Below are 20,661 nucleotides of genomic sequence, written 5' to 3'. Positions count from 1 at the left end.
TTAAAAAGCAGGACCTCAAAGGTTGTAATCTCTGGATTACTCCCAGTGCCTCATGCTAGTGAGTATAGGAATAGGAGGATAGAGCAGATGAATGCGTGGCTGAAGAGATGTTGCAGGAAGGAGGGCTTTAGTTTCCTGGATCACTGGGTCTGTTTCTGGCAAAGGTGGGATCTGTACAAGTTGGACGGGTTGCACCTGAATCGGAACGGGACCAACATCCTTGCTGGGCGGTTTGCTAGTGCTGTTGGTGGGGGGACTAAGCTAATTTATCAGGGGGTTGGAATACAGAGTGGAGGTACAGTAGGGGGTGATACACAGCCAAATATAGAAGAGAAATTAAGTCAGTCTGGAAGGCAGATTAAATATAGACCTGTTAAGGCACAAGTGAATAATGCAAGGCTGAATTGCATCTATATTAACGCAAGGAGTCTTACAAGTAAGGCAGATGAATTGAGGGCATTGATTAATACATGGGAATATGATATTGTTGCTATCACAGACATGGTTGAGGGAGGGGCAGGACTGGCAGCTCAATATTCCAGGGTATAGAATCATCAGGTGTGGTGGCGGGGTGGGGTGGGGTGCAAAAGAGGAGGTGGCATTGCACTGTTGATCAAGGAGTCAATTACTGCGGTAAGGAGGGATGATATCTTAGAAGGTTCCTCAAATGAGGCCATATGGGTAGAACCTAAAAACAAAGAGGGGGCAAACACTTTGCGGGGAGTGTACGACAGGCCTCTAAACAGTCAGGGAGAGATATGGAAGCAGATATGTAGGCAAATCTCAGAGAGGTGTATAAATAATAGGGTAATAATAGTAGGGGATTTCAACTTCCCCAATGTTAACTGGGATAGTCTTAGTGCAAAAGGCTTAAAGAGGGCGGAATTTTAAAGTGCATACAGGAGAGCTTTTTGAGCCAGCACGTAGAAAGTCCGACAAGAGAAGGGGCGGTACTGGAGCTAATCATAGGGAATGAAGCCGGACAAGTGGTAGAAGTGTCAGTGGGGTAGCATTTCAGGTTAGTGACCATAACTCTGTAAGATTTAAGATAGTTATGGAAAAGGACAAAGATGGACCAGAAATAAAGGTACTGATTTGGGGGAAGGTGGATTTCAATATGATAAAACAGGATCTGGCCAAAGTGGACTGGGAGCAGCTAGAACAAAGAACCACAGGAACAGGCCATTCGGCCCTCCAAGCCTACGCCGATCTTGATGCCTGCCTAAACTAAAACATTCTGCACTTCCGGGGACCGTATCCCTCTATTCCCATCCTATTCATGTATTTGTCAAGATGCCTCATAAACGTCGCTATCGTACCTGCTTCCACCACCTCCCCCGGCAGCAAGTTCCAGGCACTCGCCACCCTCTGTAAAGAACTTGCCTCGCACATCCCCTCTAAACTTTGCCCCTTGCACCTTAAACTTATGTCCCCTAGTAACTGACTCTTCCATCCTGGGAAAAAGCTTCTGACTATGTCTATGCCGCTCATAACTTTGTAAACCTCTATTATGTCGCCCCTCCACCTCCGTCGTTCCAGTGAAAATAATCTGAGTTTATCCAACTCTCCCCATAGCTAATGTCCTCCAGACCAGGCAAAATCCGAGTAAACTTCTTCTGTACCCTCTCCAAAGCCTCCGTGTCCTTCTGGTAGTGTGGTGACCAGAATTGCACGCAATATTCTAAGTGTGGCCTAACTAAAGTTCTGTACAGCTGCAGCATGACTTGCCAATTTTTATACTCTATGCCCTGACCGATGAAGGCAAGCATGCCGTATGCTTTCGTCACTACCTTATCCACCTGCGTTGCCACTTTCAGTGACCTGTGGACCTGTACGCCCAGATCTCTCTGCCTGTCAATACTCCTAAGGGTTCTGCCATTTACTGTATACTTCCCACCTGCATTAGACCTTCCAAAATGCATTACCTCACATTTGTCCGGATTAAACTCCATCTGCCATTTCTCCGCCCAAGTCTCCAACCGATCTATATCCTGCTGTATCCTCTGACAATCCTCATCACTATCCGCAACTTCACCAACCTTTGTGTCGTCCGCAAACTTACTAATCAGACCAGTTACATTTTCCTCCAAGTCATTTATATATACTACAAACAGCAAAGGTCCCAGCACTGATCCCTGGGCGGCACAGTGGCGCAGTGGTTAGCACCGCAGCCTCACAGCTCCAGTGACCCGGGTTCGATTCTGGGTACTGCCTGTGTGGAGTTTGCAAGTTTTCCCTGTGACTGAGTGGGTTTTCGCCAGGTGCTCTGGTTTCCTCCCACAGCCAAAAACTTGCAGGTTGATAGGTAAATTGGCCATTATAAGTTGCCCCTAGTATAGGTAGGTGGTAGGGGAATTGAGGGAAGGTGGGGATGTGAGAGGGTAATGGGATTAATGTAGGATTAGTATAAATGGGTAGTTGATGGTCAGCACAGACTCGGTGGGCTGAAGGGCCTGTTTCAGTGCTGTATCTCTAAATATATAAACACCACTAGTCACAGCCCTCCATTCAGAAAAGCACCCTTCCACTGATACTCTCTGTCTTCTATGACAGAGCCAGTTCTATATCCATCTTGCCAGCTCACCTCTGATCCTGTGTGACTTCACCTTTTGTACCAGTCTGCCATGAGGGACCTTGTCAAAGGCTTTACTGAAGTCCATATAGACAACATCCACTGCCCTTCCTTCATCAATCATCTTCGTCACTTCCTCAAAAAACTCAATCAAGTTAGTGAGACACGACCTCCCCTTCACAAAACCATGTTGCCTCTCGCTAATAAGTTTGTTTGTTTCCAAATGGGAGTAAATCCTGTCCCGAAGAATCCTCTCTAATAATTTCCCTACCACTGATGTAAGGCTCACCAGCCTATAATTTCCTGGATTATCCTTGCTACCCTTCTTAAACAAAGGAACAACATTGGCTATTCTCCAGTCCTCTGGGACCTCACCTGTAGCCAATGAGGATACAAAGATTTCTGTCAAGGCCCCAGCAATTTGTTCCCTTGCCTCTCTTAGTATTCTGGTGTAGATCCCATTAGGCCCTGGGGACTTATCTACCTTAATGCTTTGCAAGACGCCCAACACCACCTCCTTTTTGATAATGACATGACCGAGACTATCTACACTCCCTTCCCTAGACTCATCATCCACCAAGTCCTTCTCTTTGGTGAATACTGATGCAAAGTATTCATTTAGTACCTCGCCCATTTCCTCTGGCTTCACACATAGATTCCCTCCACTGTCCTTGAGTGGGCCAACCCTTTCCTTGGTTACCCTCTTGCTCTTTATCTACGTATAAAAAGCCTTGGGATTATCCTTAATCCTGTTTGCCAATGACTTTTCATGACCCCTTTTAACCCTCCTGACTCCTTGCTTAAGTTCTTTTCTACTGTCTTTATATTCCTCAAGGGATTTGTCTGTTCCTAGCCTTCCAGCCCTTACGAATGCTTCCTTTTTCTTTTTGACTAGGCTCGCAATATCCCGCGTTATCCAAGGTTCCCGAAACTTGCCAAACTTATCCTCCTTCCTCACAGGAACATGCTGGTCCTGGATTCTAATCAACTGACGTTTGAAAGACTCCCACATGTCAGATGTTGATTTACCCTCAAACAGCCGCCCCCAATCTAAGTTCTTCAGTTCCTGCCGAATATTGTTATAATTAGCCTTCCGCCAATTTAGCACCTTCACCCGAGGACTACTCTTATCCTTATCCGCAAGTACCTTAAAACTTATGGAATTATGGTCACTGTTCCTGAAATGCTCCCCTACTGAAACTTCGACCACCTGGCCGGGCTCATTCCCCAATACCCGGTCCAGTACGGCCCCATCCCTAATTGGACTATCTACATATTGTTTCAAGAAGCCCTCCTGGATGTTCCTTACAAATTCTGCCCCATCCAAGCCCCTAGCACTAAGTGAGTCCCAGTCAATATAGGACTAACAAGGCAAGGGAATATACAATGGATGGTAGGACCCTAGGAAGTACAGAGGGACCTTGGTGTACTTGTCCATAGATCACTGAAGGCTGCAGCACAGGTAGATAAGGTGGTTAGGAAGGCATATGGGATACTTGCCTTTATTAGTCGAGGCATAGAATATAAGAGCAGGGAGGTTATGATGGAGCTGTACAAAACGCTAGGTAGGCTGCAGCTGGAGTACTATGTACAGTTCTGGTCGCCACACTATAGGAAGGATGTGATTGCACTGGAGAGGGTGCAGAGGAGATTCACCAGGATGTTGCCTGGGCTGGAGCATTTCAGCTGTGAAGAGAGACTTGATAGGTGAGGGTTGTTTTCCACAGAGCAGAGAAGGCTGAGAGGGGACCTGATTGAGGTTTACAAAATTATGAGAGGCATAGATAGGGTAGATAGGAAGAAACCTTTTCCCTTAGTGGAGGTGTCAATAAGCAGGGGGCATAGATTTAGGGGCAGGTGGCTTAGAGGGGATTTGAGGAATTTTATTTTCACCCAGAGGGTGGTTGGAATCTGGAATGCACTGCCTGAAGAGGTGGTAGAGGCAGGAACCCTCACAACATTTAAAAAGTATTTAGATGAGCACTTGAAATGCCATAGCATACAAGGCTATGGGCCAAGTGCTGGAAAATGGGATTAGAATAGGTAGGTGTTTGATGGCCGGCACAGACATGGTGGGCTGAAGGGCCTGTTTCTGTTCTGTATAACTCCAAGACTCTATGACATAGTCAGCGAGCAAGGACCAAGACCCAGGAAGTTTAAAGGAACTGCTTGTTCTTCCCCTTTTCAACAAGCAGAGAAATATTGCTCACTGAGTGAGTGCCATGTGACAAACCCCTCCTCATCTGTGGTTTTACGCTGGTGTTTATTTTTACAACACAGAAGAAGCAACTGGACTCTGACATGAGAAGACCCTAAGTGACCAACCAATCTACCTGCCCCAAACTGTAACCTATTTGTGTGTCTGTAAACCTCTAGTGTGTGTGTGAGTGAAAGTTGGTGCATTGTTTATTATTTTTATAGTTTGGTTTAGGTACAATAAAGTTTTTCTCTTTCTTTGTTAACTCAAGAAAATCTGTCCGATTTGTTTAGCGAGTATGTCATCAAAAACCTACTGAAGTGGCCAGTATATCCACTGTTACAAGGTTTTTGTTTTGTATTAAAAACTTAGAATTCTGTGTGTTTTTAAAAAAAAAAACTGAAAAAGGATTTTTCAGTGGACATTGACACCTGCAAATAGCTGAAATGTTTGGATGTTTTGAAAGGAAGCTGACTTTGTATACAAGGACAGGAAATTAGGCAATTTCAAGGAAACCAGCAAGGGGTCTGACCTCAGAGCAAAACATTTTGAATGACAAGGGAGGCTCTATGTCTGGACATGTGACCTGTTTAGGAAGGTTTTGCTTTCAATTTGGACCGTTTAAAAAGCCAGTGAGTAGGACAAAGAGATTTGGAATTTGGTTTTGATCTGCCTGGTGATCATAGAGGAAGACCCAGAGAAAGTGTTACCTCTCTCTGTAAAGGAATTCTGTATTTAAAATGTGGCAGATTCCTATTGCCTCCTGTGTCTGAAGAATCCCTGCATCAAGTGTGGTTACTGTTGCTTGCTGTATTTTAAGAAATCCTGAAATCTGAAGAAATGTTCCACTGCTATCCTGTTACTGTAAAACCTAAGAAGACTTGTTGCTAAACTCCTGATGAAAGACCTATGTGAAGCCTGCTGCAGTTGAATTGCCTTGAACACCTATCCATCACAGACTGTTCATCAACCTCGCCTGGAGAGAATTTGAGTGGCATCCGATTATTTGACTCTCAGACACCTCACCAAACCGAAGAACTTCCTACCAGAACACGACAAACTAGTTATTTTATTATTCCTTCTATTCCTATGAAATAGTTGTAAACCAAAATCTTTTCCCCCCGGTGAACCAGTTGTTTTAAATGTATGTATGTGTGCATGAGGGCTAGGGAAATAAGGAGCTTTTTGTATATAGAGCTATCTCACTATTGATTAAAACTTGTTTTTTATAATAAATAGTTAATTTTTTTATTGATTAAAGAAACCTGGTTGGTGTGATTTATTCTGGGGGACATATAGAGTATCTAATTGGCTGTTTTTTGGTAGGTAGGAAAATTTACTGACATGCTGTGACCCGTGGAGAAGTGGAACTGAATTAACAGTGCACTCCTCCCACCTCAGTCGTACCACCACTTTAAGAAAGAATTAAACCTGTTGTGGTCAAACAAGGAGAGGGAAAAGAGGGAAGCCCTTCGACCCCTCCTCACTTGACCATAACACCCCTAAAATCCATCCATGAATTTTGGGCTTGGAGTGAACATCTGAGGTAGTGTGGACTGCTGGAGGAGAAGGAGTCATGGCAGCTTCCAGGAAAGTAAGCGCACACATGCAGGAAGCTCTGGTTGTGGTTGCAGACCAGTTTTACATTGAGGGAGTGGAAGCTTTTCCTGTCGATGAATCTCACTGGGTTGTCATTCAGTACCTTGTTGGCCACGTGTGAAATCAATGATGCTCTGCACCCGGGGAATCCAACGACGGCGGTGAAATCCACGGCCCCTTGAGCCTACCAGGTCCCATCTGTCTGGAACTGAATGTACTGTCCAGTTCTCCCAAATAACAGTGACCTGCGAGATACAGTGGTGCGAATACATTTACGAGACGCCACCAAGGTCCGCAGCTGATCCTTGGAAGCAGCCATAAGCAAAGAAGTTCAAGGTCACGGTGACTTTGACGGCTACTGGCAGGGCATAGCGAGCAGTGCAATGAGGTGTGAGGTCTTCCACCACGAGGGCACAAATATCTGTGACCATCAGCCTGGATAGGCGCAGTGTCCTGCACCACTACCTCTCCGACATGTCCAGGTAGCTCTCTCTTTTTCAGTTGATCCTATGGTAAGGGTATGGTCTCAGTTGCCTTCCTGCCCCCTGTCCCTCTCCGCTGCCCTCCTCGTGCCCAGGGGTCTGCCATTCCTGTGAAGAATGTTGCTTCTTATTGCCACTGAACCCAAACTCTGACAGTTGCACTCCCATTACCAGTTATTGCCTTCCTTGTGCTCAACTGGGCTCCCTATTATGGCTGGAAGCCTTAACCCATGCTCTTATGCCACCCCCCCCCCACTGCCCCCCGATGCCAGGAGGGTGAAGACTCCCTGCACTGCCTGAGCGTGTACTGAACACTCTCCCTGCATCCTGCACACACCTGCTAGCACCTTGTGCCAATAGCTGAGTGTCCCTCTCAGCCATGCTTCCATTTATGGGCCCACTTAATGTCATATTGCGGCTCTCCGCTGTGTTGTTCTCTCCATGTACCTGGTCTGCCCTGACCTAGTGTGCAACCCATGTGCCCCCGCTAAATCCCAAAACTGGCCCTCAACAAGCTCTCAATGAGCTCGTTAACAACATTAATTTGCCTCTTTCCAGAATGGGGTGGCTTTCCGGGACCAGTCTTCCCCTGTCCCAACGAAACTCGCCAGTGCAGGAATGGTGATGGGAAACCGGTACGCTGGTCGGGGTGCCATTATTTCTGTTCCTTCCCCCGGCGGGAGCTACAATTCCTGCGCCTGGAGTGTAATTGCTACAATTTGCTGAGTCCCCTCTAGTGTTCTGTTCACAATGCACAAGTATCATAAATAAGTAGCTCTGAAGAAGGGTCACTGACCCGAAAGGTTAACTCTGCTTCTCTTTCCACAGATGCTGCCAGACCTGCTGAGTGGTTCCAGCATTTCTTGTTTTTATTTCAGATTTCCAGCATCTGCAATAATTTGCTTTTATTATAGCACAAGTATCATGCTTGGCAGCTGTCATTCCTGGACATTTTTGTTGGTGTCCTTTATATTTAATAAGCTACAGTACCACCTAGTGACAAGTTCATTGAAAAAAAACACAGCAAAATGAATTAGCAATGATTGTAGTGTGTGAAAGATCTGTGATCAGTTAGCACTTTGCCACACCTCTCAAAACTTAGCAAAGTGCTTCAGATTCAATGAGATGCTACAAGCTTTGTTCAGCTGCAGCCATCGAACGGAAGGAAGCAGAAATAAGGTGAATGGTGAGCTATTCTGTTTTGTGATCTTTTCAAATAATGCCTTGGCACAGATTTAAGGTAATTTACAAAAGAACTAGAGTGGAGAGAAGGGGAATTTGGGCGGCGCAGTGGTTAGCACCGCAGCCTCACAGCTCCAGCGACCCGGGTTCAATTCTGGGTACTGCCTGTGTGGAGTTTGCAAGTTCTCCCTGTGTCTGCGTGGGTTTCCTCCGGGTGCTCCGGTTTCCTCCCACATGCCAAAGACTTGCAGGTTGATAGGTAAATTGGCGATTAGCAATTGCCCCTAGTATAGGTAGGTGGTAGGGAAGTATAGGGACAGGTGAGGATGTGGTAGGAATATGGAATTAGTGTAGGATTAGTATAAATGGGTGGTTGATGGTCGGCACAGATTCGGTGGGCCGAAGGGCCTGTTTCAATGCTGTATCTCTAAACTAAAATAAAACTATATCATTGCGGGTCTTTCTTCCAACTCCAGTGAAATGCTGGGGTAGCTTTAGAAGAGATTTGAAAATATATTGAAAGCAGTTATTTTAAAATTTTGGAATTGTGAGAGTTCAGGTGCAGCATGCTCCTGCAAAGGTGAAGAGTAGGACCAACAGGTCAAGGGAACCCTGGATGTCAAAGGGTATAGAGGATTAGATAAGGGTAAAAAAGGAGGCTTATGACAGATTCAGAGTGCTGAAAACAGCAGAGGCCCCAGAGGAGTATAGAAAGTGTAGGAGGGTACTTAAAAAAGTAATTAGGAGAACGAAGAGGGGGCATAAAAAATCACTGGCAGACAAGATAAAGGAAAATCCCAAGGCATTTTATAAGTATGTTAGGGACAAGAGGATAACCAGGGAAAAAGTGGGGCGAAAATTGGTGGTGTCATAAATAGTGAGGAGGAAAGCCTTAGATTACAGGACAATATAGATGGGCTGGTAAGATGGGCGGAGCAGTGGCAAATGGAGTTTAATCTTGAGAAGTGTGAGGTGATGCACTTTGGGAGGTCTAACAAGGCAATGGAATATACAATGGATGGTTGGACCCTAGGAAGTACAGAGGGACCTTGGGGTGCTTGTCCATAGATCACTAAAGGCAGCAGCACAGGTAGATAAGGTGATTAGGAAGGCATATGGGATACTTGCCTTTATTGGCCGAGGCATAGAGTATAAGAGCCGAGAGGTTATGATGGAGCTGTACAAAACGCTGGTTAGGCCACAGATGGAGTACTGTGTACAGTTCTGGTCGCCACGCTATAGGAAAGATGTGATTGCACTGGAGAGGGTGCAGAGGAGATTCACCAGGATGTTGCCTGGGCTGGAGCATTTCAGCTATGAAGAGAGACTGGATAGGCTTGGGTTGTTTTCCTTGGAGCAGAGACGGCTGAAGGGGGACCTGATTGAGGTATACAAAATTATGAGGGGCATTGATATGATAGATAGGAAGAAACCTTTTCCCTTAGCGGAGAGGTCAATAACTAGGAGTCAGAGGTTTAAGGTAAGGGGCAGGAGGTTTAGAGGGGATTTGAGGAAGAATTTTTTCACCCAGAGGGTGGTTGGAATCTGGAACACACTCCTGAAGGGGTGGTAGAGGCAGGAACTCTCACAACAGTTAAGAAGTATTTAGATGAGCACTTGAAATGCCGTAACATGCGAGGCTATGGGCCAAGTGTGGTGAAATGGGATTAGTTAGGACGGGTGCTTGATGATCGGTGCAGGCGCATTGGGCCGAAGGGCCTGTTTCTGTGCTGTAAAACTCTATGATTAAAACCCTTTATTGGATTAGTGAGATCGCCATTTTGAATATCGAGTGGTTTGCCAATCTCTGAACATTGGGCATCATTGAGCTTCTGGGAAAGGACAATCATTGGGAGAGTTTGAGCTAGTGAGATGCAATTGAGAATATTTATCCAGTCGATTTCCTCACCATGATTCCAGGTTCAAGAGACAACTGGTTTAAAATTAGGAAGTCAGTTTAAAAAAATTTATTCTTGGGCGATGTGGGCGTCGGTGTCAAGACCGACCTTCTTCAGTTGCCCTTGAAGGTGGTGGTGAGCTGCCTTCTTGAACCGCTGCAATCTGTGTGATTGAGGGGCGGCCACAATTCAGTTTGGCTGCTCCAGGGTTCTGACCCAGCGGCAATGAAGGAAAGGCTGATATACGTCCAAGTCGGGATGGTGTGTGACTTGGAAGGGAACTTGGAGGTGCTGGTGTTCCTATGCACCTGCTGCCCTTGGAATACATTCACCTGAAGGCAAGTGAGTGTAGAATAAACTACTAGAGAACTCCACTGAGATGGACAGTGCACATGCATTAAAGGAGTCACAGATTTTGTTTCTGGAGAGAGAGGGGGGCATTAAAGGATTTGGTGAGAGAAGCGGTAGGTAGAGCTATGATCTTTCAGAATCTAATCAGCCTAATAGCCTTTTTTTCTTTCTAAAGATTGGTACATCCTATTGTCAACATTTCTATTCTTTGAACATTTTCTCAGTTGCTGCTCTTGCTTGTACTTAATTAATTCTATCACTGGAGGGCACCAGACGCTAGCAACTCCTCCAACGATCGCAAGAGGTGACGAGCACTGCCAGTGAGCAACAAGGCAATCTGAAATACCTCAAATAATGACAGTGAAGCAGAATGTTAAGGCCAATCCTTGTGACAGTTCTGAGGGCTCCAGATCATTCCTCTAGGTGATAACCTTTGGTGTTCCTTGCTGGACAAACAATCCCTTGCTCTGCACTGACCAAGTTGGACGGTTTCATATGGCACTGCATCATAAACATGCTCAGGGTTCCTCAACCTTTACTATTTCCAACTTGCAAATAAACATTAAGTGTTTCAACAAGTGGGTTGTGTCTCCACAGGGGACGAGAGAGTGAGGGGCAAAAGAAACTGTCTTTGCATGGGCTTCTCAGCAGCTTAGTTTGGGAAATCCCGTGAAAAGTTTCCAAATACATCAAGACACCGATTGATGAAAATGATTCATTCCCACTCCAGAGACTTGAGCACAAAATCTAGGCTGACACTCCGAGTGCAGAACTGAGGGGATGCTGCACTGTCGCAAGTGCCATCTTTAGGATCAGACGTTAAGCTGAAGCTCCGAGTTCCCTCAGATGGATATAAAAGATCCAATGGCACTATTCGATTAGAGTAATGGAGTTATCCATGGTGCCCTGGCCAATCCCTTAATCAGCAGCTAAAAAGCAGATGATCTGGTCCTGATTACATTGCTGTTAGTCAGAGTTTGCTGTACACAAATTGGCTGCTGTGTTTCCTACATTACAACAGTGACTACATTTCAAAAGTACTTCATTGACTATAAAGCACTCTGGGACGTCCTGACGTCAAGAAAGGCACTATATAAATGCATGTTCTGTCTTTCTGTCTCCTAGACTCCTGGCTAACATTCATCCCTCAACAAACACCATTAAAAATGGTTTAATTGGTTACTTAACTCATTGGTGTTAACGTGACCTTGCTGTGTGTAAAATGGATTCTGTGTGTCCCTACATCACAAGCGTGACTATGCTTCAAATGTTCTTCATTGGCTACGAAGAACTTTGGGGCGTCTTGAGGATGTGAAAGGCACTATACGAATGCAAACCCTTTCTGCCTTCCATGATTCATAGAATTGTACAGCATAGAAAGAGGCCATTCGGCCCATCATGCCTGTGACAGTTCTTTGAGAGAGTTATCTAATTGGTCCCGCTTACCCACTGCTCCTCCCCCAGAGAAAATCTTCCTTTTTCAAGTACTTATCCAATTCCTTTTGAAAGTTATTATTGAATCTACATTCAGCTCCTTCAAGACAGTGCATCCCAGAACATAAAAACTCGCTATGTCAAAAAAAATTCTCTTCATTTCTCCCTCTGATTCCTTTTAGAATGCCACAGAGAGCCAGGGTCAATGGAAGGAGTAAGACGTCACTCTTTGGATCATTGATGGAATCAATTGTTGCAGACTTTTCAGAAGTCACTCAGTTCTTTAAGTTGCTGGTATCTTCATTGCTGTTTTGATTATATTACAAAAAGATGACTTTGTCTGTTTAGCATGAAAGCAATTCCTTTTTACTCCCTTCTCTTGGCGGGCTACAGTTTAATGGGGGTTAATAGTCTATAGCTCTGCAAGGCTCAACACCACTAGAGGACACCTTTACCCCAAGCATGTTAATGGAATGTTAGCTTTTATTGAATATAAAGGGAAGGCTGTTTTGCTACAGCTATACAAAGCCCTAGTTAGATCGTACTGTGAGTACTGTGAACAGTTCTGGGCACCACAGCTTAGAAAGGATATAATTGGCGTTGGAAGGAGTGCAGTGCAGATTCACCAGAATGTTATCAGGGCTCCAGGGGTTAAATTATGAGGCAAGATTACATGAACTAGGCTTGTATTCCCTGGAATATAAAAAGTTAAAGGTTGATTTGATTGCGTTTTAAGGATTGTGAAAGGAATAGATAAACTTTTTCTGCTGGTGGGGGGGAGTCTAGGGCAAGGGGACATAATCTTAAAATTAGATGCTGGCTTTTCAGGAGAGAAGTTAGGAAATGTAGAACCCTCTCCCTCAAAAAGCTGTGGATTCTCAATGAAAAATTTAAAATTGGAGAGCAATAGATTTATTCTAGATAAGGGTATAACAGGATACGGAGTCAAGGAGGTGGATCTGATTGAGTGGCCGAACATGCTTGGGGGGGTGGGGTTGTTGGTGGCGGTGGGGTGTGCTGCTAAATAGCCTCCTCATGTTCCTAAGCTCTTCCGTTTACCCAACTTGGAGCAGTGTCTCTGTTTAGTTGGTCGAGCTGGACTTGTGCTGTTTTGTTTCAGATTTTATCAAGGGCAAGAAGTTAAAATTAACTGTTAAAGTTACAGGGTCTGTAGATTGTTCTTGCATAAGCTACTTTAGAGTATGCACATTTATTGAAAACAGTAAGTTGCACTCTTAGATGTTTGCTAGGTATTATCATTTGCTGTTTGCCCATTTTATAAGAGAAGGTGCAAACCTACAAGACATTGAGGCTAAAATCTATCAGCAGTTTATTTTAATTTGTTTTAAATGTTCCCTCCATCGCAACCTTTTATATCGTTCACTGTTAGAATGGTGCTACTATGAGACTGGGACTTAGGGGGTTAAAATATGAGGGCAAGTTACATAAACTTAGCTTTTATTGCCTGGGGTATGGAAGAATGAAGGCTGGTTTCTCTGAGGTTTTATGAACTGTTAAAAGATCCAGTAGGGTAGATACAGTGAAACTATTTACTATGATGGGGGAAGCACGAACAAAGGGACATAATCTTAAAATTAGAGCTATGCCTTTCAGGGGTGATGTCTATTGTATGATCACTTTGAGAATGATGTCCCTTTAAGATCTCTGTCTGCTAATAAACTAAGTACCAGGATGTGGTCAAGTGACTAGAAGCCATACTCACTCTGCAACTGTAACACCTTAGAGAAAGGTACTGTATATAGTTTTCTCTGTCTTGTATATATTAGTTTAGCTATCAATAAACTTGTTAGAGATCTTCAATGAATTGGAATCCAAATTTTAGCAAATACAAGGAGAGCAAATCAATGGAAGCATTAGTGGAGTACAGAAAGTGTAGGATGGAGCTCAAGAAAGCAATTAGGAGAGCAAAGAGGGGACATGAGAAAGCTCTAGCTGGTAAAAGTAGGGAAAATCCCAAGATATTCTATAAGTATATCAATGGGAAGAGGATAACCAGGGAAAGAGTAGGACCCATTAGGGACCAAGGGGGAAATTTGTGGGTGGAGCCAGAGGACATTGGTAGGGTGTTAAATGAATACTTCACATCTGTCAACACCCAAGAGAATAAGGAAGCAGATATGGAACTCAGAGAGAGAGACTGTGAGGTTCTTGAGCAAATTGTCATAGGGAGTGACAAGGTATTGTAGGTTTTGGAAGGCTTAAAAGTGGACACATCTCCAGGTCCGGACGATTTGTGTCCCAGGATGCTGTGGGAGGCGAGGGTGGAGATTGCAGGGGCTCTGACCCTAATTTTAATTCCTCTCTGGCCACGGGGGAGGTGCCAGAGGACTGGAGAACAGTGGTCCCACTATTTAAGAAAGGTTGTAGAGATAAGCCAGGGAACTACAGACCAGTGGGTCTCACGTCAGTGATAGGGAAACTATTGGAGAAAATTCTGAAGGAGACAATCTATCACCACTTGGGGAGGCAAAATTTGATTTGGAATAGTCAGCATGGCTTTATCAGAGGGAGGTCATGCCTAACAAGTTTTATTGAATTTTTTGAGCATGTGACCAGGTGTGTAGATGAGGGTAGTGCAGTTGATGTAGTTTACATGGATTTCAGCAAAGCCTTTGACAAGGTCCCACATGGGAGACTTATCAAGAAAGCAAATGCACATGGGATACAGGGTAACTTGATGAGGTGGATTCAAAATTGGCTTAGCTGTTGGAGACAGAGAGTGATGACAGACGGCTGTTTTAGTGACTGGAAGCCAGTGTCCAGTGGCGTACCACAGGGATCTGTGTTGGGTTCCCTATTGTTTGTCATTTATATAAACGACATAGATGACTGTGTGGGGTTAGGATTAGTAAGTTCGCGGATGACACAAAGATTGGCCGAGTGGTTAACAGTGAGGTGGAGTGTCTTAGGTTACAGGAAGATATAGACAGGATGGTCAAATGGGCAGAAAAGTGGCAGATGGAATTTAACGCTGAAAAGTGTGAGGTGATACACTTGGAAGGAGTAATGTGACATGGAAGTATTCAATGAATAGCCTTACACTGGGAAGTTCTGAGGAACAAAGGGACCTTGGCGTGTTTGTCCATAGATCTCTGAAGGCAGAAGGGCAGGTTAATAGGGTGGTGAAAAAGGCATATGGGACACTTGCCTTTATCAATCGAGGCATAGATTACAAAAGCAGGGAGGTCATGTTGGAGTTGTACAGAACTTTGGTAAGGCCACAGCTGGAGTACTGTGTGCAATTCTGGTCGCCACATTATAGGAAGGATGTGATTGCATTGGAGGGGGTGCAGAGGCGATTCACCAGGATGTTGCCTGGGATGGAACATTTAAGCTATGAAGAGAGGTTGGATAGGCTTGGGCTGTTTTCACTGGAGCAGAGAAGACTGAGGGGTGACCTGATCGAGGTGTACAAGATTATGAGGGGCGGATAGGGAGGGTGGATAGGGAGCAGCTGTTCCCCTTAGTTGAAGGGTCAGTTACGAGGGGTCACAAGTTTAAGGTGAGGGGCGGGAGGTTTAAGGGGGATTTGAGGAAGAAGTTTTTTACCCACAGGGTGGTGATGGTCTGGAATGTACTGCCTGGAAGGGTGGTAGAGGCAGGTTGCCTCACATCCTTTAAAAAGTACCTGGATGAGCACTTGACACGTCATAACATTCAAGGCTACGGGCCAAGTGCTGGCAAATGGGATTAGGTAGACAGGTCAGGTGTTTTAATGCATCGGTGCAGACTCGATGGGCCGAAGGGCCTCTTCTGCACTGTATTATTCTGTGATTCTGTGAAATACCTCATTGTGTTGCATAAGATAAGACAAAGGACCCATGATATGGTGGCAGCTCTGGTGAAGACAAGATCTGAGCTTGAAGACCACGGGTAGAACAGCTGTGAAAGCAACCCTTACTACAGCCAAAAGAGAGAAAGTTCAAAAGAAAATACTGGCCCAAACAGTGGAAAGAAGAAGCCTCTTACCTCCAGCTGTGGGAGACAAAGCACTGAAAGACAGGCTGCAAATAAATTCCTGCAATCGAGTGCATCATTGTGCCAATGGTCGAGGAACCCAGTTTCAAAAAAAACTTTGCAGTGCTTAAAAAATTGATTTTTTTCAATGGCTCAGTGGGAAAGAAAAAAATGGGAAAATCCAATTCCTCTTTCAGGCTGATCGAGGTTGATGCCATTACAGAAGGCATCTGAAAAATAAGCATGGCAAATCCTTGAACACAACAGAGTCTTCATTCACACAGCCAAACCTAAATATAAAATCATTGAACCACTCAAGTGTGAAGAATATAAATAAATTCCAGTAAATAAAAAGTAAAAGGGAAAACCCCTGAACTGCCTATCGCACACCTGCTTAAAAGTACAATCTTAAGTGCTGAATGCAAAATAAACAGAGAACACAGTCAAACATCTGTTACTCTCCATCAAAGCAGCCAGTCTAGATAAAAGAGAATTTCTTAAAGGGGAACAGCACAGAGTTAACAGAACACGTTTTAAAACCAGTTTCAAACCACAAATAGAAAAGTCATAATATATACTGTCATGCAGGCCCCCACCTGCCAAGGATGAGGCATTATTGATTTTGCCACATGGACATTAAATTTCAAATTGTTGCTGGGAAGAAGAGAAGGCCTGTGACAAGGAGTTGCCAGATCCCTGGCTGGAAAGACTTTTTGCATATTAACAGACAATTTTTGGAGCTATCCCCTGCTCCAATTCAATCCACAAATAGATGTGGTCAGACCAGTTAGTCACATGACTAACTGGCTGTTGCAGAGTTTGAACTGAGAGTTTTAAATTGGAGAGGCAGTGTTTCAACTGGCAGAAAGCTCTTTGCTCCCGGATTGAAGAAGACCTCCTGCCTGTCTGCCTGTTCCCATCTCTTTCTCACGGAACTCCAAAAACCCACTGAAGACATGAACCCCAAGAGAGAAAAGTCTCCTACAGCAAACATGGTTTAAGAAGAATACTGGGCCACAACAGATCTACCTACAAGGACTCTTCAGTGAGCTCGAAGACCCGTAACAAAAACTCTTCAGATATTGCCTCAAACTTTTCCACTTTATTTCTTCTGCTCTTTTCTGTCCCTATCTGCATGTGTGTATCGCGTATGCATGCTAGCGTGGGTGCGGCATTAACTGAATTAAAGTTTAAGTTTAATAACATTTCACTTTTATTCTTTAAATCTAAGAAAGCCTGTTTGTGCTGTTTTTTTTGCCTTATAATTGGAAAGCGATGAGCAAAGATTCACCAAGGGGGAGCTAAAAAAAAGTGTATTTAAAAATAAAACCCTGTTACAGTAAGACCGGGGAAGGCGGAAAGGGAGCCCTAGTCCTCTTTCTCAACTGGTCGTAACAATACAGTGCTGAAGGCACACACAGAGCTGAACAAAGTTAAATTATAGAGAAGAAAGCAAAAGAACAGCAGAAAGATGGATATCAACTTTCCCAGCATGAACTGGAAGGCCATTGATATCTTATCCGTGTTCAAACTTTTTGAACAAAGAATGCAATTATGCTTCACAGACCAAGTGGTTGTAGAACCAAAGAAGCAGGCTGTGAAAATACTGATAGCAGTTGGAAATGAGGGATTACACAGAATCAATACTTCTGGCTTATCTGAGGAGAACCAGAAAAATCCCGCAAAGATATAGAAAGTGCTAGAAAATCAGCTCCGGGCAAGAATGAGTTTTAGAATTCAATGCCCGGAATTGATGTCCTGCAGGTAACAGCCACAGGAATCAATAGATCAATTTGTCAATAGATGCTGTCGTAAGGGTAACAAATGCAATTTTTCAGAAACTGAGCTGTTGAAGTGAATAATGGAGCTGGTGATTGTCTCAACATCTATTGAAGCATTTCAAAAAGACCTCTTGGGAAAAAGAAAGGTCACAGCATTGATGCACTGCGAGCAGATGGCAGGAGATACGAAGCCATTGTAGCTGGACAACAGCATCTGCAAGCACTAGGTGCAGCCAACAGTATCGGCATGATAACCAGGTCGCAAAAAGCAAGCAAGCTATATGGTGAGTGCAGTTTGTCCCACTTACAATGAAGTTGTCCTGCATTTCAAGATCTGTGCAAGGCGTGCAGTGCAAAAGGATACTGGGCCCGCCTATGCAAGAAATCTGGCTCCAAAGACGCAGCCAGAAGTCACAATAGGACACAAACAAACAGAAGACAGGTGCAGCCACAGGGCAACAGCAGCGAGGAAAGTGCTAGAGACCTATGTAAACGTAAGTCAATACATGAAGTCCACAGCGAAGCCGACCTGAGACAAGACTCCGAGAGGAGTGCCAGAAGACAAGCAGGCATTTCACATTGTGAACCTGACACATTGTGTTGGTGAAGTCAAACAACTGGAAGCTTTTGCTACTATTAACATCATGTGCCCAAAGAAAGTTGGCAAACACACACTCAGGATTACGATTGACACGGGAGCTAGTGCAAATATCCTACCAATCCAAATCCTGAAGGATATGTACCAGGATTGTTGGAAATTAATGATACACCGACAACTGCAAAGTTAACTGCATTCAATGGGTCACCCATCCCTTGCAGTGGCACACTAACAATGCAATGCAGCTATGGCAAGTCAGCATGGAAACCTAAATATTTTACCTGGCAGACATGAGTGGACTAGCAGGACTACCAGCGTGTAAGGACCTCAGCATCGTGACTGTCCAGGGGATTACCAAGGGTACCCACATTGAGTTAGTCCAGGGCTTATAACAAATGTACCCGGACAGGTTCAACGCCATGGAAGACTCCAAAGGCAATGCCGTTCTGCACCTCAGAGAGGATGTACCCCCTGTGTCCAGCCCCCTGATGTCTGAGATGGAGTCACAGTTCCTCCAGGATCTCAGTGGTTCTGGTTTGGAGAGTATCAGACCCTTCTCAGAGATGCCACACCAAGAGAATGCAGATCCAAATTCAGATGGTGAAAGTTCTTTGTCAACTAGCAGTGTTTCTTCACGCTCCAGTGACTCAGAAGAAGAGACTGATGTTGTAACCACTGAGAAATAAAGGCTGGCAATGGGGAGCATTGCCAAGGAGAAACCTCCAAGGACCAGAACCCACTCGAAGACTCTGGGCAGTATCAAATGGTGCAGTCTGGAAACCCAGCAACAGCACAACTATGCCATGCCCTCACTTCTGCTCTCCAAAGAACCACCAGCACCAAGATGAGCCAAAACAGACAGGTACCTCCATGAGGCTAAGCACATCTCCCCAAACAAGTCCTCAACCTTGAGCCCCAGGCTTTCAGACATGGAGGGTGAGAAAAGGTAAAGGACACACAATGTCCTGAAGAGGCAGAGGGGAATGAGTTGAAGCATTGTCTGTTGGCTCTTCGAGATGAGGTTCTGGAACTTTCCAAGAATGACAAAGTGGTCATCCTGAGAAAAGCAACAGTGTATATTAACAGGCTGAAGGCAGAGCAACAGAAACTGAATGCTGAGAGGGAGAAACTTCAGAAAAATACAGTAACAGATGAGATGCAAATTCCCCGAGCAAGAGTTGTCAAACCACCAAAACAATATATGGACTTTTAAGCCTCTACACTTGTAAATTTCACAATCCCTACCTTGTACTTGTAAATTTTATAATTTCTATCCTGTATAATTAATTTTGATGTTATCCAATTTTATGTGTTTTTACTTGTAGCATACGAGACTTATCTTTGGAAAGAAAGGGGATGTTATATGATCGCTTTGAGAATATTCTCAAAGAAGTTCTCAGTATGCTAATGAGCTAAGTACCAGGATGTAGTCATGTGACTGGAAGCCATACTCACTCTGCAACTGTCACACTCTAGAGAAAGGTTCTGTATATAGTTTGTACTGTATACAGTAGCTTAGCTGTTAATAAACCTGTTAGAGATCTTCAAAGAACTGGAATCCACGTACCTCATTGTGTCGCATAAGATAACACAAAGAAAACATGACAATGTCAGGAAGCACTTCTTCACACAAAGGGTTGTGGAAATCTGGAACTTGCTCCCCCTAAAGGCAGTGGGCGTGGGGCTTAATTGACATTTTCAACACTAAGATTGATAGGTTTTTTATTAGGTAATGGGCTATGGAACAAAGCTAGGTAAATGGAGTTCAGGTGCAGATCAGCTGTGATCCATTTGAATAGTGGAACAGACCCAAGGGGTTGAATGCTCTTCTGCTGCTCCTACTTGTGTTCTTATGTTCACTTCCTCTTACGATCTATAATCCTTTAAAACTGAAGATTTGTGCCAGCTGGTGACTACTTCACAACTAACCTCAAATTTTCATAGAATCATAAAATGGCACAGCACAGAAGGAGGCCATTCAGCCCATCTTGCCTCTGTTGGAGCTATTCAATTAAGCTCACTTCCCTGTCCTTTCCCCTTAGCCCTGTATTTGTTTTTCCCTTCAATTATTTATCCAATTCTCTTTTGAAAGTAACCATTGAATCTGCCACCACTGTCTTTTCAGGCAGCATGTTCCAGATCACAACATCTCGCTGGGTAACAAAAGTTTCCTCAACTCAATTTGGCAATTACCTTAGATCTGTGTCCTCAGGTTACAATCCCTTCTGCCAGTGGAAACAGTTTCTCCTTATTTACTCAGTGAGTAGCACTCTCACCTCTGAGTCAGAAGGTTATGGTTCATGACCCACTTCAACATTTGAGCACAGAATCTAGGTTGACGTTCCAGTGAAGGACTGAGGGAGTGCTGCACTGTTGGAGGTGCCATGTTTTGGACAAGATGTTAAACTGTCCGTTCTCTCAGATGGATGTAAAGCATTCCATGACACAATTCAAGGAAGAGCAATGATGTTCTCCCCAGTGTCCTGGCCAATATTTATCCCTCAACCAACATTACTGAAACTGAATACCGAGTTATTAGCACATTGCTATTTATGGGAGCTTGCTGTGTGCAAATTGGCTGATGCGTTT

The sequence above is a fragment of the Heterodontus francisci genome, chromosome 36, assembly GCF_036365525.1.
Source record: "Heterodontus francisci isolate sHetFra1 chromosome 36, sHetFra1.hap1, whole genome shotgun sequence".
NCBI lineage: Eukaryota > Metazoa > Chordata > Chondrichthyes > Heterodontiformes > Heterodontidae > Heterodontus > Heterodontus francisci.
The sequence above is the reverse complement of the archived record's forward strand: the minus strand, read 5'-3'. Positions refer to the sequence as shown.